Source organism: Trachurus trachurus (assembly GCF_905171665.1).
Source record: "Trachurus trachurus genome assembly, chromosome: 7".
In the NCBI taxonomy this organism is placed as follows: Eukaryota; Metazoa; Chordata; class Actinopteri; order Carangiformes; family Carangidae; genus Trachurus; species Trachurus trachurus.
Genome location: NC_139901.1, coordinates 33,474,668 through 33,497,632, shown reverse-complemented (window position 1 = coordinate 33,497,632; position 22,965 = coordinate 33,474,668). Strand labels below are relative to the sequence as shown.

The following is a 22,965-nucleotide window of genomic DNA, read 5'->3' as shown; positions in this document are numbered from 1 at the left end:
CATGTTCAGTGTTTCCGCTGGGATGTTATTAAAGGAATAGTTCACCAAAAAATGAAATTCATTCAGTCATCATTCCCTCCCCCTCATGCTGATGATGAATACTCTGGAGTAGTTTTTTATTCCTCAAAGGTCATCTGGAGACCCGTGAGGCCGGTTCCTAGTCCAACCAAAACTTTATATGAGAGTAATACTGTAGGGCCCGACACAAAAACCTCCATAAAATTACACAACAACCATTTAATATTCCTCCACACTGCTCGTCCACTGCAATCCAAGTGTCCTGAAGGGAGATAGTCCAGAGTTTGGACTGTTGAGGCTGTAAAAATGTCCTAAATGAGGTAGTTTCCAGTAAACTCTGGACTATCTCCCTTCAGGACACTTGGATTGCAGTGGACGAGCAGTGTGGAGGAATATTAAATGGTTGTTGTGTAGTTTTATGGACATTTTTGTGTCGGGCCCTATTACTCTCATATAAAGTTTTGCATATAAAGCATGAGGGGGAGTCACAAATGACTGAATTTCATTTTTTATTTGTCATTTCATGCAAAAAGGGGGCTGCCGCTTCACCCAGCTGGTTCTCTGCTAAGGTGCTGGAGGTATCAAAAGTGTCCAAACTGAAGAAAAAGATCTCCGCACACTTGGATCTATGCAATTTCACTTTATTGAAGGCTAAGCTTTCTGCCTCAGACAACCTTCATCAGAGCAATACACTGAGACAATGGACAGGCAGGTAGAAGAACACTGTCACAAAAAAAAATCCTATTCAGAAAAACTTTTTTTAGAGAAGAAAATCAGGATAGTAACTGGTAGATTATTATGGGGTGTCTGCCTCGATACTGCAGCAGTGGTGTTGTGACAGGCCGCCACAACAACATGCATGTAAGTGGAAACCCTGAGGTTGTGACCTTTGACCTCTGACCAGTGCCAGGACTCTGTGACATGTTTACAGAGCCAACAGACTTCAGGTTCCCTCCAGACCGGCCACGCCAGAGCTCATGACAACAAAATACACAACTACAGTCGGTGTCGTGGTCTAACTACTTTGACCTCCACCCCAATAACTTCAAATGTTAGAGTGCAAGCTGAATATTTAGGGCTGCACGCTGTAAACCGACCTGCAGAGCAAAGCAAAGCACGTTGGCCCGACACCCTGAGTCCAGATTCTCTGAGTCTCTGAGTCTCTGAGTCTCCCTCCACGTTTCACCAGGTCAAAACAAAGTGAAAGTAAATTCACTGGTTGCAGCTGAACAACTAGATGAACAGTTTACTTACACTGTCTCTGATTGTAGGGGTAAAATGTTTCAGTTTAGGAGCAAAATGTCTCAGTTTAGAAGCAAAATGTCTCAGTTTAGGAGCAAAATGTCTCAGTTTAGGAGTAAAATGTCTCCGTTTAGAGGCAAAATGTCTCAGTTTAGAGGCAAAATGTCTCCGTTTAGGAGCAAAATGCCTCAGTTTAGGGGCAAAATGTCGAGTTTAGGGGCAAAATGTCTCCGTTTAGGAGTAAAATGTCGAGTTTAGAGGCAAAATGTCTCCGTTTAGGGACAAACTGTCTCAGTTTAGGGGTAAAATGTCTGATTTTAGGGGTAAATGTCTCAGTTTAGGGGCAAAATGTCTCAGTTTAGAGGTAAGATGTCTCAGTTTAGGGGCAAAATGTCTCCGTTTAGGGGTAAAATGTCTCAGTTTAGGGGCAAAATGCCTCAGTTCAGGGGCAAAATGTCTCAGTTTAGGCGCAAAATGTCTCCGTTTAGAGGTAAAATATCTCAGTTTAGGAGCAAAATGTCTCAGTTTAGGAGCAAAATGTCTCAGTTTAGGGGCAAAATGTCTCAGTTTAGGGGCAAAATGTCTCGGTTTAGGAGCAAAATGTCTCAGTTTAGAGGTAAAATATCTCAGTTTAGGAGCAAAATGTCTCAGTTTAGGGGCAAAATGTCTCGGTTTAGGAGCAAAATGTCTCAGTTCAGGGGAAAAATCTCTCAGTTTAGAGGCAAAATGTCTCCGTTTAGAGGTAAAATATCTCAGTTTAGGGGAAAAACGTCTCACTTTAGGGTTCAAATGTCTGAGTTTAGGAGCAAAATGTCTCATTTTAGGGGCGTTTAGAGTCTGGAGCCCAAGGACGATTCAACATGCAGACAACAGGAGCGGGACAATGGAAATCGAACACCCACCGACACCGACCGAACGGTTAGCTCTGCCTCCTGAGACACAACTGAGGAGAAGGAGAAGAAAGAGAACTGTGTGTCCACCTAAACATGTGTTGGTGTTTTTGTCTGGAACAGAACTGTGAAAATGAATTTCCCCTCGGGGACAATAAATTATGAATCTTAATCTGAATCTAAACCAGACGGTGATAGTTGACCGAGGCCTCGTCATGTGCAGCAGCAGCATTAACAGCAGCAGCAGCAGCAGCAGCAGCAGAGACAACATGAGTCTAAATCTGACCTCAACACTGTGACATAAACAGACTCTGTCATGTTTTCCAGCAGAGAGAAAGATGAGCTTCTTCTTTATTAAAGCAGAAGTAAGTGATATATTTGTGTTAATATAAGTCTTAAATAGTTATATCTTCCGACAGCAATCACTTACATAGAGTGTTTGGTCTGAAACACGGGTCTCTCAGTCCCTCTGCTCTGCTCTGAGCTCAGGAGAAAACTTTCCTCGTATCCTACAGTTTTCATCCAATGAGGAGAGAGAACGGCATGCAGGGCTGTGTGTGCAGCCAAGGAACGCCGTGAATGTGGTGACGTAGGGACGAGGACTGTTATGGTGCGTTCAAGGCAACTCGTAACTCGTGTTTTTCCGACCTGTGAAGTGGTACCAGTTCGATCTGGTACGAGTTCACGGGTCAGAAGTTACGAGTGGCCGTTATAGTGACTTTCACCGGTAAAACAGGTCGGAGAAACACGAGTGGGTTGCCTGGAACGCTACAAAGTCGTAAGTTGTGACTTGAAGCTGTAATTTACGGTTTCAAAAGCCTGCCTGGAACGCAGCATTAGCCAAAACCACCGGATCACTCACTTCTGCTTTAAAGTCAGACAACAGAACGTAAACGTGCTGAACCAGGAACAAGCAGCAGCAGCCGCTCAGAGAAACAACGAGCGTCCGTTAGACTTCAGGACTGAACCGGTTCACTGAGCTCAGGTCAGAAACAGAAGTGGACTGTTCCTACAACCACCTGGACTGGAGCAGGAAGGTCGTTCAAGGAGAGAAACACGGTCGGTGCTGGGGGGGAACATGGAGGAGGGGGGGGGGCATAGTGAGGCCTGTTTTATTTTAGCAGCACTCACAGGACAAGACGTCCCAGAGCTCAACACAACACACACACGGCCTCTAACACAAAGACACTGAGCACATTATACTGAGATATATTGCTGCTGCCCTTATATGTATATAAATCCTCTCAGTGGGGGGGGGGGGGGGGGGGGGGGCACTTTCCCACAGTATTAAAGGTATTACTGTAAATATATCACACAGAGAGCAGCTGAACAGGTTCATATATAAAGAGTCTGACCTTTAATTCTGTCTCAATGTCTCTGCTGTAATTCACCTCGTACTTTTCTTTCATTGATTTATAATTATTATAATTATAATAATCCAGCTGTGATAAACTATTACAAATAATGAATCAGTTCAGAACACTAGTATAGTAACACATGTTAGTGTTTAACTCATTAGGAAGTTTCATCTTAGAAAAACAATCTAATAATCTAATAATAATCAAATATCCAGTCGTCTAATTTTAACTTAATGAGCTGAGCTAATTTTAGCCTAATAAAGTGATTAACCAGCTGACTGCACAAGTCAAGACCTCACAGTCACTAGGAAAACAAAACACAACACGCTCACCCTACAAATATACATATAGTAGGGCTGGGACGATACGCTTTTCTCCCGATTTGATTCTTCTACGATTTTTTGGATGGTGATTCGATTTAAATTGTGATTCTACGATATTGCCGATTCTCTTGATTTTTAGTCTTTAGCATTTTTAACATTTATCTGCACACAAATACTGTAGGAGCCTATAAATTAACATACTCCATTATAAAGTGAACTTAAACCCTTTTTAAAACCTGGACTCTCTGTATGTAAAAAAGGCGAACAAATGCACATTGCACAATATTTAAAAAAAATAATAATAATTCAATTTTTTCCCCCCCAAAAAAATCGTTTTTTGAAAAAAAAAATTGATTTAAAAATCATCAAAAAAGATATCGCGATATTTATGTGAATCGATTTTTTCTCCCACCCCTAACATATATGCATATATATATGTTTTTGCACTCCAAACTCAAGTATTTTATTATGACACCAACCAAGGCTTCACACCTGATGATGATGTCATCATCAGTGACGGACTTTAACACAGACAGAGCAGACTGGACCAGAGACAGAGGAGGAGGGTGTGTGTGTGTGTGTGTGTGTGTGTGTGTGTGTGTGTGTGTGTGTGTGTGTGTGTGTGTGTGTGTGTGTGTGTGTGTGTGTGTGTGTGTGTGTGTGTGTCAGTAAAGCAGGTCAGCTCCTGGAGGAATCATCATCAATGAGGCCGTTGATGCTGCAGCTTCCTGAGCTGCTGCTGCTGCTGCTGCTGCTTCCAGCTCCAACAACAACCTCTTTTCTCCTTCTCTCACTTCACCACAGAGTCAAACATCCTCAAGACTCCTCAAGACCGTCACTGTCCAGGAAACACATCCACAAATGAACTCTAAACTCTTGAGTGCATAAGTGCGTTCACACTGAGCAGTGTGCGAAAATGGCCGGTTGCTATGGTTGCAATCAGAATTTAAAAAAATAGAAGAAGAAGCTGTCGAGTCATTTCCGGTCAGTGCACAGCAGCCGTGTTTGATTTGAGACGTTACTAGCCTGTCGAAATTAGTGCACTGCCTTCCTTACAGTGTACTGTAAGAGAAGTGTGCGATTTGAGACACACCGTGGCTGCGTTCCGATCCACAGTTTACTTGGACAGAGCCCCCTACTCCCTACTCCCTACTCCCTGCACAGGGAATCTGCCATAGGAAACTTCATTTAACCGATATTACACCAATCGGAACACCCTGCAACGTCACAGCTGTTTCCGGTCGAGTTTAAAAATAAAGTTTTTAAGTTTCAAAATGTTTCACGCCACTATCACCGTTTAGACAGATCTGAAATGATTGAAGAAACATTACTATTTCTGTGTGCACAAGCAAAGCAGTTTTGTGTTACAATGCGTGGTATTTATTCAGTTTGGGGCATCAGGGTGTGTAGAAAGCATCAGTGGCTCAGCTGACAGGGACAGCTAACGGCTGTTGCTAAGCTAACGGCTGTTGCTAAGCTAACGGCGGCAGCTAAGCTAACGTAGCTAAGCTAACAGGACGTCAGCTGTTAAAACCCTCCCGTTGTGGGACACGACATGAAACTACTCCAGTTAGCTCAATCATGTTGTAACTAAGATATTCGCCGGAAAAAATATTTTTTCATGGACCATTTATTGAGCCACTGAGTTATTAAAGTTCGACAAGTAACGATTAGCCCTGCCAATTTACGTAACGCACGTAAACGGACCGCAATGGCTGATGGGTAATATGGGTTGTCAACATCCGGTGAACTGGGCGAAGTGAGGAACCGTTGTTCACTCCCTCCCTGCACAGTTCACAGTTCCCTTCAAACTGCTCCCTGCGGTTTGGAACCACACTGAACATGGCGGAACACCCTGTGTAGTCCACTGCGCAGGGAACTTCAGGTCGATCGGAACGCACCCATGTGATTGGCTGCTGTTTCCATAGATGTGGCTGCTTTGTTTTGAATTGCACTCTAAGACAAAGACTGCCTCGGATGTTTATTGTGTTTCTATCTGTTATTTATTTACCAGACAGAGTTGTTTTAGAGGGAAATTCATGCAAAACCGCTGATGCACGTTGCCTTCAGGGACAGTTTTTCATCAAGCAGACTCTGTATTTACCTCTAAAACAACTCTTTTTTTTAAAGGGAACTATCCCTTTAATAGATTTTGTGTATATAACAAGTAATGTAAATATATTTTGACTATATTTGATTTTACACATTCATAGCTGTGAAATAAATGAACGCATAATAATCCTGATGATGATAATAGTGTGTGTGTGTGTGTGTGTGTGTGTGTGTGTGTGTGTGTGTGTGTGTGTGTGTGTGTGTGTGTGTGTGTGTGTGTGTGTGTGTGTGTGTGTGTGTGTGTGTGTGTGTGTGTCCCTCTGACCTGCTGAGGACAGAGACACTGGAGCTCATTGAAAACTTGTGACCACAGAGAAGGAAGAGGAGGAGGGGGGGGGGGGGGGGGGGGGTCTGTATGAATGAGTGAGTTTACAGCTTCTACACAGTCACCATGACTCTGTGAAATACACACAACACACAAACACACAACACACACACACAACACACACACTCAGCTGCAGTGTAATGAGTCTCACTACAAACATGTTCCCTGTAATCCTGAGAACAACCTTCACCCTTAATGTATGCACACACACACACACACACACACACACACACACACACACACACACACACACACAGAGGCAAAGCTCCTTCTTGCTGCAACATGTGCACTTGTGCGTGACCTTTGCATGCTCACACACACACACACACACACACACACACATGAAGGAACCGGCTCAGAGACACAAAGTTGCACAGATTTAATTAGTCAGTTTTTTGCCTCGTGGCCATGAGACTCGTTAGTCCTTAAGAGTCTGTGTACGTGAGTTTATAGACGCACACACAGACACACACACCCTTGTTTTCTCACAGCAAACAGCCACTTCACATGGAAATATAACTGTCAGTCACACACACACACACACAGACACACACACACACAACTCTTGATGCAACATGTAGAAACCTGCTGCAGCTTCGTCTCTGTGTTTATTATTGAGACGATTCATCAATGAATCTGATGCTTGTAGCTCTGATGATGATGATGATGATGATGATGAAGATGTCTGGGTGTAATGTGAGTAAATCTCATCAGCGTCACTGAGCCAATGAGCATGCAGCATGTTGGGACCATGTCTCAGTTTAGGGGCAAAATATCTCAGTTTAGGGGCAAAATGTCTCAGTTTAAGGATAAAATGTCGAGTTTAGGGGCAAAATGTCTCAGTTTAGGAGCAAAATGTCTCAGTTTAGGAGCAAAATGTCTGAATTTAGGGGTAAAATGTCTCAGTTTAGGAGCAAAATGTCTCAGTTTAGGAGCAAAATGTCTGAATTTAGGGGTAAAATGTCTCAGTTTAGGAGCAAAATGTCTCAGTTTAGGAGCAAAATGTCTCAGTTTAGGAGCAAAATGTCTCAGTTTAGGGATAAAATGTCTGATTTTAGGGGCAAAATGTCTGAGTTTAGGGGTAAAATGTCTCAGTTTAGGGATAAAATGTCAAATTTAGGGGCAAAATGTCTCAGTTTAGGGGCAAAATGTCTGAGTTTAGGAGCAAAATGTCTCAGTTTAGGGATAAAATGTCGAGTTTAGGGGCAAAATGTCTCAGTTTAGGGGTAAAATGTCTCAGTTTAGGCTGACTGTCTGGGTGTAATATGAGTAAATCTCATCAGCGTCACTGAGCCAATGAGCATGCAGCATGTTGGGACCAGGCTGTGATCCGGCTGCTGATTGGCTCTTCATGAACACATAAGGTCACATACACACACAGGTGTTTATTAAGGGTGTAATATGTAGGAATTCCCCCCATCTAGCGGTGCGGTTGCATATCTGAACGTATTCTTGATGTTGCATTCACGTGAAATGGGGCAGACGTCAGACAGACAACAGACGCTGCATGTAACAGGATAAACAAGCGTCTATGTTTTAGTTGTTGAGTTGTTTTAGAGGTAAATTTGCTGGAAAAACTGTCCCTGAAGGCAACGTGCATCAGCGGTTTTACATGAATTTCCCTCTAAAACAACTCTGTGTGGTAACGTTGTGTTATTATCTCATAGTGTGGTGAATGTGCAGCTCACAACTTGTCCACCAGAGCGTTGTGGAGTTGTTGGATTGTGTATTTGATGAGTTTGATGAGGGAAACCAAGAAATCCCATAATGAGCCTCCGTAGCGTAGCTCTGAGCAGCTCACGGCTCTGCTCTGCCGTTCTAAAAACAGCTTGCACCGACAATTAAAGGTAACGGACCTACTGCTATAACTATAGGGATTATGGCAATGGGCCAATTTGCCAAAATGTTCAACTATCCCTTTAAACTGTGACGAGCTGCATTTTTAAAAAAAAAGAAGAGTTCATTTTCAAAAGCAGATAACTCCGTTTTTTTTTTAATATTTGAACATTTTTAATTATTATTTACACCAGGTGATATCAGTCAAACCAAAGTTGAGTGGCTTTGACCAAGGAGATGAGATGTACAAAAACAGATGTAACTCAAAAAAATAAAGCTTTATTGAAAACAACACTATGTAAAGAATAATTCAAAAGCATCAGCTAATTTTTTCAAAATGGCACTTATGGGCTTTTGCAAATGAACTCTTCAAAACAACACTGTTAAAGTAGAAGATGAATATTTTCAGACAAACATCTGTGTCTGTTTGAGTCGTCAACTCCTAATCAGCAGCACACTTCCTGTCTCACACACACAGGACACGTCTGGTCTCTGCTGCAGGACACTTTACACATTAACCTCTGCACTGAGAGTTAAACCAACATGGCTGTGATTAATTAATAATAACAATAGGTGATGAAGGTCGAGTCATTAGTGCAGGTAGAGGACGAGTCAGCAGCTCCTCAGTGAACAAGTCCAGACAATAAAGATCAGCTAAACAGTTACAGGTTGTTGCTCAACGTCAAGAGTACAAGACGCCGTGGAATTAATAAGTGGACAGGTTGGATCTTAACGAGGAGACAGAGGGCCTGTGCCAATTCTCCCCCTAGCCCTAAATATTTGCCTATAACCCTATATTTTGCACGTTCTCGTGTAGGGGTAGGGTGTCCCATTACTCTAGGGAGCAAGGGGAAGTGCGATTTTGCCCTTAAAATCAGCCCTCAAAATGTAGTGAGGTCCGATGCTTAAAACGAAGTGGAAGCTGAAATTACCCGTTGTCACGCTCGATCACCGTTTAGACAAATCTGAAATGCTTGAAGAAACATTACTATTTCTCTGTTTGTGTTTTGTGTCGATATGTGTGGTATTTATTGGGGGAATCACGGTGTCACATCAGTGGCTGCAGCTGACAGGGACAGCTAACGGCGGTAGCTAAGCTAACGGCAGCAGCTAAGCTAACAGCGGTAGCTAAGCTAACACCACGTCAGCTGTTAAAACCCTCCCGTTGTGGGACACGACATGAAACTACTCCAGTTAGCTCAGTCATGTTGGAACTCAGATATCCGCTGGAGAAAATATTTTTTCATGGAGCGTTTATTGAGTCACTGAGTTATTAAAGTTAAACAGGTAGCTAACCGTTAGCCCGGCTAATCTATGATAACCATGACTAATTACAAAAATTGTTTAGACTGAGATAAACAAACACAGCCAACGCAACAGGCAACACAACAGCGGATCCGTCGGCATTTCTCCTGAATGAAAATAGTAGCACGCTCCACCGGTATAACTGTAAACATGTGACGTATGTTATCACGTTCGCTACGTTCACTACACTAGTGGTGTCCCGTTTCCATAGGGACAGATTTTCAGCCACTTTCCCTCAACGAGGGGAATTTAGAGTTGAGGGCACTCAAAACCAAGTGGAAGTTTTAAGGGGGAGAAAAGGGACAGGGCCAGAGTGTCGATAAAGCTTTAAATAAAAACAACAACACCTTCATTTACCTGAGGACTGACATCTACAGGAAGTCAACCTGTCAGTCCCTCACAGAGGACGACGTCCACCACGCTGAAGGACGTTCAACATGACACCAGGTAATAAACTACTGTTCCCACCGGTCACCCTGACGATCAGACACACACACACACACACACACGCACACACACACACAACACACACACACACACACACACACACAACACACACACACGCACACACACACACACACACACAACACACACACACACACACACACACTCTTATTAATAGACGACGAGCAGCTCTCTGGTTGTTTCAGGACAATGGCGGCAGCAGCACGTGTGGCGGTCGTGTGAGGTTTCAAAGAGACAAAACTCACTGAGCCTCATGTGCACAACAATAGATGTGACACACACACCGCTCACACACACACACACACCGTTGCACCACACACACATGCAGAGGGACACACACAGCTGCACCACACACACACAGCTGCAGCCTCAAGATCACCCACCTCCTCTGGCTCTATGTGTCTGTGTGTGAGTTTACATTAACAGTCACAGGGACACGGAATATATAACAAAAATAAAGAATAAAATAGTAAATAAACATAATAACAGCATTATAAAATAACTGTGTTACTAACAGCGATACTTTTTCCAGTAACAAGTAATCAATCATAAAAGTTACTGTTACTGACAATAAATACAATGCTCCATTACTTGACTCAAGAAATCCTGACACTAAATAATAATAATACACCTGTTAAAGTGTACGTTACCTAGGTTACACATTATTATTTTAGTCCATCAACTAGCTGGAAAAAAGCCGTTAGATAAACGGAGGTTAGAGGGATGAGTCCAAGTTATTTGACATATTTGAGCATTTTATTTTAAAAAGGCTACTTGTCCTGGTAATTAGTTACTTTTATAATGTAGTAATTCAGTTACTACGGTGCAGTGTTTTTCAACCTTGGGGTCGGGACCCCACGTGGGGCCGCCTGGCATGTCTAGTAATTGATAAAAACAAAATTACTGATAAAAATAACTAATTATGATTCTAAATTATGATTAAAAACACCACCTTAAACAACTGGATTCTATACTTTCACTTTCTCGCGGAGGTGCTGCAGGGGGGTCGTGGAATATTTGGTTGATTAGACAAAATTAGTTTCATATTTTTTAAGCTTCTGCATTTATGTTTCAAATAAAAACGTCATTTTTGAATGGCTTGTCTATGATGACCATGTCGGGACGGCTACTCTACTCACTGTATACACGTTTAGAAAAAACATGAATATATCAACCTGTGTTGAATGCACAATATCAAGCTACATTTATACGTACTGGGCCTAGTGCAACTTTTTAATATACAGTAGTAGGGACAGGGTCCCTGCTCCATGTCTGTCAGTTTGGGGGTCCCTGGCCTGAAAAACGTTGAAGATGCCTGTCCTAGAGAACACTAAAATATAGCCAGTAGCACACATAGGCAACAACAACATATACAACATAGTAACAAGAAATTTGACATACAGCAGTGACATAGCTACAACATGGCAATAAATGAACTGACAGGAAACAGCGACATAAGACGACCACAGCATATAAAAATATCTGAGCTGGTGCATCTTGATAAACGGCCAGAAATGTGTGATGTCAAAATGGGGTCACGAGCCAAAAAAGGTTTAGGAACTGACTAGTAACGCGCCAAACAACACTGGTGATGAGATGAGATGTGTAACTAACTAACATCCATCCATCTCTCTCTAATTAGCTCTAATGGTGGTGATGGGGGGGGCAGGGGTTCCCCTACTCGGCCCCCGGACCCTGCGGGGTGAGGGTCCGTCTCTGCCCAGAGAGCGGAGTGGGGTTCGGAGCTCGGATCGCGGGGCTCAGATGCGGTGGATGTAAAAGTAGCGGCTGCAGCATGAAGCCTCCAGGTCTCCGGGGAGCAGCAGCAGCCGCAGCCCGGGACAGAGAGGGGGACCCCGGCCACAGAGCAGAGGACGCACCGGGAGCAGCCGGAGCTCCGCAGCCGCTCATTCACAGCAGCAGCTCCGTTAACCGTTCACACATCCAGCAGCCTCCTCTTTGTCTCCTCCGCTCCTCACTTACCGCTTCGGTTCGGCTCTGCAGCTCCACAGGGTCCAGTTCAGTTCGGCTCAGTTCGGCTTAGTTCGGTTTGACTCGGTTCGGCTCGGTTCAGTCTGCGGGGTGACAGAGTCCCTGTGCCCTTGGTCGTGATAATGGCTCCACGTTGAAGAGCATTCACACACACACGCTCTCTCTCTGGTCTCTCTCTCTCTGTGACACACACACACTCACACACGCACACACCGCGCAGCTCCTGATGAGGGAGGCTCTGCAGCTCCGCGCATGCGCAGCAGCACTGGAGGAATCTGGGGGGCACGCGCAGCAGCAAACAGGCCACTGAGCAACTGTTTATGTAGGAGAAGACAAACAACAGCAACGTTTTTATTCAATAAATGTTCTAGAATTTTTATAGATTAAAGGGTCAAATCAATTCAATATTGTTTTAACTGTACGGAAGACAAACAACAGCAACGTTTTTAAAGTTTTTTTTAGAAATATTTTAATATTTTATGTTAATTAATATGATTCAAGGATCAAATCAATAAGATATTATTATAATTATATCAAACATCTTAAATACAGAAGACAAACAACAGCAATGCTTTTTTAAAGAAATATTTTAATATTTTGTGTTTATTATTGATGATTAATATGATTAAAAATTCGAATCAAATAAAAAATATTATTATAATGATATCAAACATCAAAAATATAATTATCATCTTTACTTTTGTAAAACGTAAACTTTTAATTTGAGGTAATATCTCATGATTACTTAGGAAATTAAAATAGTCAATATTTCAACACTATATAATTTATATTCTATTTTGTAAATAACGGTACTCTTAAAATTATTTGACACATAACTGTACAGATTGTCTCTCTCTCTTTTGTTTTGTATTTATATTTATATTTTTCTTTTTTCTTTCTTTCACCACAGCACTGTTGTCATGGTGACGTTTGTTGTGTGTGTGTGGACACTGTCAGAGACGCGAGGTCAGGACTCGGTGAGCTGGACTCGGTGCTGTGGCCCCTCGTGGCCCCTGAAGGCAGGAGCATTGCAACCTCACTGCAGCTGTTGCCTAGCAACCACGACAACTTTTGGTTTGAACACAGGTTTGTTTTATGTTGTCGTGACGTCGGCTGTTGAACTGAACTGAACCGAAACACAACATTTACATTTCTAAGTGTTTCTCTGCCACTGTTGTTTCATTAATGGCTCACAATGCATCATGGGAAATGTAGGAACATGAAGGACCTGCATGCACCTGTCCGGTCTGGTCCGGTCTGATCCGGTCTCCTCAGTCGGTCAATGAAGCAGCGTCTGAAGAACCAGAGTGAAGAACCAGCTGCAACAGGACGTGTCACCAGAAACAACAGGAAGGGTTTAGACCCGCCAAAATAAAACAGGAATATATCCACCACTTTCCGGAGAATGACGCTGGGTGTGGCCATGACGCTCCATTCCACATTTCTTGATAGACATTGGCCGTGATTATGACTTTATCATCACGTAATTTTAATGAGAACAATACAGACGAGGTTTTAGCTTTATGTCACATTTTCACGTCACTATATCACCGTTGTGACTACTCTATGAAGTAGAGACTGTTTATGAAGTCTATAAATCGAATTGTTGAACAAACATTTTAGATTAGCTGGGCTAACCGTTAGCTGTTAGCCGTTAGCAGTGTCAATAAACAATAACTCAATAAACGGCCCATGAAAAAAATCATTTTTTCCAGCGGATATCCTAGTTCCAACATGACTGAGCTAACTGGAGTAGTTTCATGTCGTGTCCCACAACGGGAGGGTTTTAACAGTCGACGTCCTGATGTTAGCTTAGCTGCTGCTGTTAGCTGTCAGCAGCAGCTAAGCTAACAACTACGATAACCATGACTAATTACAAAAACATGCACACAGAAATAGTAATGTTTGTTCAATAATTAGTTTTCTAGACTTAACAAACATCAGATTTAGTCAAAACGGTTTTGGCAGCCCGGAGCCCCCACATGTGGTACCTACACCGGTGGCTAACGCTACCAGTTAGCCGCTAACGCTACCAGTTAGCCGCTCGCTAGAATGCTACTAAAACCCACTTCTGTTGTGGTGTGACGCAATGGATCATGGGAAAATAAAGTGGTGGATAGGCCTAACATAACCCACAGTATCGTAACACACAAATACACAGTACTACAACATCATGAAATGATTACATTCTGTGTAAATGTTTAAAGGTGTGACTCATTCTCAGGATAAAAATAATGATAACAATCTTCATCATCATTTTTAAAGACAGCAGATAAATCGTGGACCCAAGTTAACGAGCTGCAACCAGAGACGTTACCTCCGTCCAGACCTGGACCAGAACCAGGAAACACACCAGCTCACTGGGGACTTTTCTTTATTTCATGTCAGGGGCTTTTTTTTATCAGATTTCATCACATCAGTTCCTCAGTTTTTACAGTTTTTACACCACACCCTGCTAGGAGAGGTCGCCGGGGTCAGACTGTTGAAATCCTGCTGCTGTTCTCTCTCTGTCTCTGTCCGTCTGGGGAAGAAGATGAGAAACTGTTGCCCAAACTCAGAGAAGAGAGAAGACGTGACTCACCTGATGGACTCGGCTGGTCGCACTGACACAACAGGACTGGTGTGAAAACTCCGTCTGTAACAACTCTCATCTCACCGACAGTCCCAGACTCTTCTACCAGACCCTTAAAGTATTCATAACAAACCAACCGTAGCCAAGTGCTTCAGTTTTGCAACTTTCACCAAAATGTTGCCCCAATAGGCTACTTTAGAAACACTTTTTCCTCCTTTTCTTCCACAATTTTTGCTTAAATGTCACTAAATTTGCTGCGACTGCATCTTCAGACCGTCCTCCACTTAAATCCCAGCCTGGTGTTTGATATTTGAAACACTGAGCCTCCAGTGCATGAAAGGTTTGACTTTCAACATTGAAAGTTTGGCAAATATCAGCATTTTATCTCAAAAACTTAATTTTCTAGAACATTTTGAATTCTGCTCTCATGGGACAACTGGAGCCTGTAAGAGGCTTTTTAAAATTGTATTATGTTTCCATGGTTTCAGTAGTTGTTAGTTAGTTGTTAGTTACGCATAGATTACGGCAGCTGATCAACGACAAGCGACTGACGGCCAGGGACTTGGGATTTCTCATCTCGTTCGGAGCCCCACCAATTTTTTGCCTAAGCAATTAATCGCTCAGTCGCTCGTTTGCATTGACTTGACAAAAATAAAAGGTCCGGTGTGATAACGCTTGGCGCTTTTATTTTGACGGAAAGGACCTGTCTCTCTCTGGCCCTGGTTCTAGTTGCTGACCAAAACAGCCACTAAAGACCCCGGACTAACTTATTGTTCCTCTCTCTCTCCTCTACCCCTACATTACATGTGGAGGCAGGTGAGTCTGGTTCTGCCTCTTTAAGGACTTTTATCCTGTTGCTTCTTCTTTATAATAAACGCTATGGGTCAAAGTTCCTTCAGGTAACTTCTGTAGTGAGTTACTGTTGTGTTATATAGATAAAACAGACTCATCTCATCAGGATCACACATGTGAACCTGGTCTGTGTTTGTGCTGCTCTCCCTCTCTCTCAGCAGCAGCAGCTCACACATGCAGCGACACTGAATTAACATTCCTGCCTCATGCTCCACTAAAAAAAGAAAGGAGTCACATGCTGTGAGGCCCGTAACCGTGGCCACGACGGGACCTGCTCCTGTGATTGTGAAGCCCTATAACACCACCAGCAGCAGCACCTTGTCGTCGCCACAGAGCCTCGAACTCTCTGCTCTCTGCTCGGGACCTCAGCTCGGCTCCACCTGGATAATGTGCTGATAATGTGCCGTTTGTTCGTCCGTCTTGTGTCGAATGTTTCCAGCTCACAGCGCGTGAGGATGCTCTTGGCTCGGAGATGTGACAGTCGCTAATTGGAATATTCAGCCTGTTTCTGCTAATGAGGAGGAGGAAGAAGAGAAGAGGAGAGAAGAGAAGAGGAGGAAGAAAGAAAGGGGAGTGAGTTCAGTCTGGATGAGAAGACGAGAAGAGGAAGAGGAAGAGGAGGAGATCAAAGATGGTCGTTGTTCCTTTTTAATATTGTCAAGTTTGTAATTGTAACTGTATTTTGAAATATGTCCCCCCACCCCAATTTCTCTGTGTAGAGGCACACCCACCCACACACACATTCCCCTCATGGACATCATGCACTTACACACACTGACACGCACAGACACACACACTCACTGCACTCACTAAAGGGACCACAATGGAAATAAGCCGATGACTTTTTTGTGTTTTTATCCCTTTGGCAGCAGTTGTGTTTGTTGATGTATGTTTTTCGTTTTTAAAACATTTCGTCTGTTGTCAATAAAGATGTCAAAGGAGGAAGAGGAGGATGTTTGATGTGTCTCTACACTGCAAAAGAATATTTGTCTTATTTCTTGTCAAAATGTCTCATTTCTAGTCAAAACTAATCTCTTTCCTCTTAAAATAAGACTCATCACCTAAAAATTAACTTGTTTTTAGATCATTTTCACTTGTTTCAAACTAATTTTCACTTGAAATAAGTAGAAAAATCTGCCAGTGAAAGCAAGTTTTTTGTGTTTGTAATAAGAAAGAAAAACTTGCTCCACTATCAGATTTTTCTACTTATTTCAAGTGAAAATCTGTTTGAAACAAGTGAAAATGATCTAAAAACAAGTAAATTTTTAGGTGATGTTTCTTATTTTAGGTAGAATGAGATTTGTTTTGACTAGAAATGAGACATTTTGACTAGAAATGAGACAAATGTTCTTGGTAAGATTTTGAGTTTTTGCAGTGTATCTCTCATCAGGACCAGGCCGATGAGAGAGATGGACTCGGTTTAGTTCCCAGCAGCTGGACCGAGTCCAAGCGGCAGCGAGTGTTGGTCTGGCCCGACCCCGAGCTGTTTGGCCAGCGGGCGGCTCTGTCTATTCACTGGGCTCAAGACAATAAACAGTTGGGGGACACACTCCGGGTTTTTGTTTCAGCCCAGACTTCAGAGCCAATGAAGGGAGGGGGAGGAGGGGGAGGAGAGGAGGAGGAGGAGGAGAGGAGGAGGAGAGAGGGGGAAAGGGGGAAAACACTGAGGGAACCACAGGAGAAAACCTGGGAAGGAGGAACAGCTTTCCCTGCAGCGGGGGATTGTGGGTGACTGTGCGTGCTGTGAGTTAAAACAGTGTGTTTGGCTGTTTTCATACTACCGTACTGCCTACTACATACTGCGTTAGTATCATTATGTACTGTATATACTGCATACTGAATGTAGGATTCAGTCTGCTACTTCAGCAGACCGACACCGTTCACACCACAGTATGCAGTATATACAAGTTTCCCAGAATGCATTTCACGGCAACAGGTAGCAGTAGCTGTAAAACAGGCAAAAAGCTGTTTTATTTCCCGCTTTAGCACTGTTATTATGTAACTTTATTAAAGGGACAACGAGGAGTTTTGTTAAAGCGAAGTGTTTCCCACTACATTTATGAGCCTCCGCACCGTGAAATTCTTTGACCGGCGCAAGACAGACTCATGTTTTCATTCATCAAGAATTAAAGTCAGAGGTTGGAAGACGATCACATACCGTCGTAGTTCCCACCATAAACGGAGATTCGGCGGCGTTATTCTCATGACTCGCCACGAAACCGAAAGTAAAGAAACGCTGGTCGGCTCGCCCAGCATTTCCACCACCACTAATAATAACAAAATAACCATAGAGACAAAACCATAGATTTATCTAAAATGGACCATTAACAAGTGGTAACGTAGATTCATCCACATTAATATGAGACTTTTTTATTGTCGCGGAATTTTTCGTTCTGCCGCTGGAGAAACTCCTCATTGTCCCTTTAAGTTTTAATATTTTTTCATGTGAGAAAGTAACTGTTGAGATCCCAAATATACGACCAGTTTATCCAAATGACGGCTGTTTAGAAGTTTGCTCCGATGTTTTTCAGAGAAGTGAAGCTCCGTAGCGACCGTGACATCACAGAGGCAGCAGCCGGTCTGCAGAGCTGCTCGGCCGGCCAACCTTCGTCGTCATCCCGGGGGAGAAAACGATCACTAATTAACTTACCCGCAGGTTTTTAGAGGTTTACCACCGGCTGGTTCAATTATTTTTAGGAGATAAATGTTGGTCTCATTGATGAAATCTAACAGCTGTATCAGTAGCATTAGTTAGTTTGAATGAAAAGTGAAGCTTCATGTGTGTATTGGACAGAAGAGCAGCGCTGCCTCGGGGATCTGGAGCCTACGGACAGAAACCACCACATTTACATAAATAAATAAATGTTTTACAATGAACCGATCAGTCAGCACTGCAAAAACTCAAAAATCTTACCAAGAACATTTGTCTTATTTCTAGTCAAAACAGATCACATTATACTTAAAATAAGACTCATCACATAACAAGTAGCTTGTTTTTAGACACTTTTTACTTCTTCCAAGCAGATTTTCACTTGAAATAAGTAGAAAAATCTGATAGTGGAGCAAGTTTTTCTTTCTTATTACAAGCACAAAAAACTTGCTTTCACTGGCAGATTTTTCTACTTATTTCAAGTGAAAATTAGTTTGAAACAAGTGAAAATGATCTAAAAACAAGTTAATTTTTGGGTGATGAATCAAAAGACTTTAGTTTTGACTAGAAATTAGACATTTTTACAAGAAATAAGACAAATATTGTTGGAAAGATTTTGGGTTTTTGCAGTGTGCATTAAGTTTTATTTTATTTAGCTACTGTATATAACATGGTTACGGCACACGGCAAAAATACTTGACTCTAAACCATCTGTGGTTACGGTTAGACGTCAGGGACGCATTGCATTGTGGGATACAGTACACCATGTAGACTGGTCAGATACTGGAGATATTTTCCAAATCAGTACGACATCCGGGAATTTTTCGCATACTGCAGATTTTGCTTTTGTTTGCATACTGCACACTGCATTTTGGCCAAACCAGTACGTATTAGCAGTATAGTAAGTACTGTATGTGGTTTGGAGGATGTTTGTGCTTCTGCAGCTTCTCAGTGGTTCAACAGAAACAGTTCATTAATGACAGAGACACTTTGAGCCCATTAAACCATTAAAGCTGCTGCTGAGCAGAGTCCAGTCGCTCAGATAACACGTTTCCTCTCGTCCTCTCGTCCTTATCTGAGTCCAAACCATCCAACACTCACTCTCCTATTGTCTCCTAGTGTGTGAGTGTGGTTCACGCCCTGTCAGTCTACAGGTGGAGTGTGTGTTTGTTAAACCACTTCACTTTACCTCAGACACACACACATGAACACACATGAACACACACAGGACTCAGAGCTGCAGCTCCATCAGCCAGACTCTGACCCTGGTCTTCACTTGTTTCCCAACATGGTCTGTGTTTACTCTGAAGAGTTCCCAAGAAGTCCACACAAAACAGACACACACACACACACACACACACACACACACACACACACACACACACACACACACACACACACACATACAGGATACAGGATATCTTGCATGATCTAAATGATTCATTCATTCATCGGCTGCAGCAGTAAAAGCCCGACCAGCCTCTTACAGCCTCTCTGTGATGAACTAATAGCAACAATATAAATGGTTTTAATTGAACAGGCAGATAATCTTCCATCCCATAGAGAGAGAGAACACGGTGTAATAAACAGGTAGAGTTACTGTAACGTCAGCAGCTCTGGTGGAGCAGGTCTGAGTCCACAGGTCACTGAGTGTGTACAGAGTCATCAGACTGAGACCGTCAGTCAGGGTTCAGTCTGATCCACGACCGCCTGGTGCTGCAGCCGTCAACCTGGACACTACGCAACACTACACAACAGTACATAACAGTACGCAACACTACGCAACAGTACACAACAGTACACACTATGTACAGACTAGTATGTACAGACTATGTACAGACTACACCATCCTAACCTGACCTGCGTTATGAAAACCGTCCACTGCACCGTGTGTTTCAGGGTCCTGAGGCGACCAGGCGGTGCTGCAGTGACAGAGAAAGTCTCCTGTTCCTGCAGCGCTCAGATGTTTCAACAAACACTGTTCAGGTCAGATTTGGGTCAGACTAACCACTAACCCCTAACCCCTAACCCTTAACTCCTAACTCCTAACTCCTCACCCCTAACTCCTAACCCCCAACCCTAACCCCAAGGTCTTCAGCCGTATTGATCCAAATGCATCATGCTTTGTGCTGTTTGATCTTGTCCTACTTTTAGATTGTGTTACTGTGTTAGTTGTGTGTTTGTGCATCGTGTGTTGTGTTGTGGTTTTGCTGTCCAGTGTCTCTGTCGCTGTTTGCCTCGATGATTCTTTTTGTTTTTTGACCTGGTGGTAAATCAGTTATTTCCCCATGTGGGATTAATAAACCTAACCTAACCTATGTACACACACACACACACACACACACACACACACACACACACACACACACACACACACACACACACACACACACACACACACACACACACACACACACACACACACACACATACGTGAAGTATTCAGTCAACAGTCGTCCATGGTCCTTTGGTTTACCTTTACATTTACCTTTAATTTAGACTGGATTAGACTAGTTTTTTACTAGTTTATTCCAGTTTATACTGGAGTTTATGGAGTTAAAACTGGAGTTTTATCACCAGTTTATACTGGAATAAAATATCAACAAACAGCCAAGAAATAACGATGTCAGTGATGTGAAGTGATGTCATGTTTTCCATGAAGGCAAAAGATTACACACGCTTTTCATACTTTGAATTTTTTGGGAAAAGCCAGAATTTTTTTTTTCATTGACCGATATTTCTGACCTATTTCTTCACAATCAATTGTTATTACTTGATTATATTTCTCAACATTACTATGAAACTGACTGTTATTTCTGGGGTATTTCTAGACATTAACATTTCCATGTTTCCCACATTCTGTATCACAAACAATAAACTGTTTTCTTGTCTGTAACAACATCTCTGTCCCGTCTGTCCGTCCTGGGTGAGGGATCCCTCCTCTGTTGCTCACCCTGAGGTTTCTCCTGGTTTTCCCTGTTAAAAGGGTTTTCCATGGAGTTTTTCCTCAGTGGATGTGAGGGTCTAAGGACAGAGGATGTTGTTACGATGCCATGTAAAGCCCTTTGAGACAAACTGTTTGTAAAAACGGGCTATACAAATAAAATTGCCTTGCCATTATGACGTAATTAGTGGCCTGTAAATTAAAGGGTACCATTTATTCCAGATAAATTGGTTTATTCCAGTTAAAGTTGGTTTATTCTGGTTTATTCCAGTTCATACCATCAAACCATTTTTTAAGAGAAGACAGGGGGTTAATGCTTGTATGTATTTCATAAGTATTGTAAGTTTTGTGGCTTTGTTTTGATGCTGATGCATCAGTCTGAAGATTAGTCCCTTTGAGACAAACTGTTTGTAAAAACGGGCTATACTAATAAAATTGCCTTGCCATTTTGACGTAATTAGTGGCCTGTAAATTAAAGGGTACCATTTATTCCAGATAAATTGGTTTATTCCAGTTAAAACTAGTTTATTTTGGTTTATTCCAGTTCATACCATCAAACCATTTTTTAAGAGAAGAGGGGGGGTTAATGCTTGTATGTATTTCATAAGTATTGTGGCTTTGTTTTGATGCTGATGCATCAGTCTGAAGATTAGTCAGAGTTACATGGAGAACAACTTAGTCACAGACCGATCAGTCATCACTTTCTCCTCTATGCAACAACTGTCCGATCTGGTGGTGGCCACAGATAAACATTAGGATATGTGATATATATATATATTTAAGGGTTAATGCAGCGGTGACGACTGACCGACTTCCACCTGCAGATAAGAAGCCGGTGGATGTTTGTTGACGTCTGTCTGGACAAACATGGCCGCTCTGCTCTGACGTCGGTGCAGCGAACGGTCGGTTTGTTTCAGGTGAAGTTGAACCAGTTGAACCCCCGGTGTATTGATCTGTTGCCGTGCCGCCGACCTCTCTGTCCCCCTCACCTTTGTCCCACAGAGACAGAGAGTTCCTGTCCAACACCTTTGTCCCACTTCGCTCGCTTCACATTTAACCTACTTAGTTAAAGTCCAGCAGCAGCAGCAGCTTCACCTGAACCACCACGGCCATGTTGTTATTTATCTGACGTTGGCAAACGACAGGCGACGTCACTCTGATGCAAACAAACACAGATCAACAAACAGAGACAAGTTGGACCCATATTTACTCATACAGAATACAGCTTTACAGAAAACATCCCATTTAAACACCAGAGCTACTTTGAATTATGACATTTAATCACATTTATGTCAGAGATGATTAAAAACTGGGCGAGTTCTTGTGGTTGATAAATGATCGGATCGGTTTCAGTCATATAAATACCGGAGCGGCCGATCCGGTTCTAATTTGGCAGCAGAGCAGATTTTAAGGATTTATAAACAGATGCTTGAGATGTTTGGGAGGATGAAGATTAGATAATGATGAGAAAGTTACTGGAAGTTTTTCCTCCTTCAGTTGTTTCCAAATATATAAAAATGAAAAAAATTAAAGTACATATTTGGGAGAAGTTTATTTATATAATAGAAGAAGTGGAGTGTGATGAACTGCAGAAGATTCTGCCCCTGACAGTATAATAACTCAGATTTTAGATTAAAAGGGAAAATACTAAGTGTCTTGTTTGCAAATACACTGCAAAAACTCAAAATCTCTCCAAGAATATTTGTCCTTTTTCTTGTCAAAATGTCTCATTTCTAGTCAAAACGAATCTCTTTCCACTTAAAATAAGACTCATCACCTATAAATGAACTTGTTTTTATATAATTTCACTTGTTTAAAACTAATTTTCACCTGAAATAAGTAGAAAAATCTGCCAGTGAAAGCAAGTTTTTTGTGCTTGTAATAAGAAAGAAAAACTTGCTCCACTATCAGATTTTTCTACTTATTTCAAGTGAAAATCAGCTTGAAAGAAGTAAAAAAAAAAAAAAAAGTGTCTAAAAACAAGCTACTTTTTATGTGATGAGTCTTATTTTAAGTAGAATTAGATTTGTTTTGACTAGAAATAAGACAAATATTCTTGGTAAGATATTGAGTTTTTGCAG

At 42.2% G+C, this 22,965-nt stretch overlaps 1 protein-coding gene across 1 annotated transcript in view; it reads right to left on the bottom strand.

The window, feature by feature from the left end:
• The window catches only part of LOC310988650 (monocarboxylate transporter 1-like), a 52,516-nt gene extending 40,430 nt beyond the window's left edge, over positions 1-12,086 (bottom strand). The window contains exon 1 of the mRNA XM_083975327.1: positions 11,858-12,086. The gene's annotated coding sequence lies outside the window, so the exon portion shown is untranslated. The remainder of the gene's footprint in view (positions 1-11,857) is intronic.
• Positions 12,087-22,965: the final 10,879 nt, after the last annotated feature.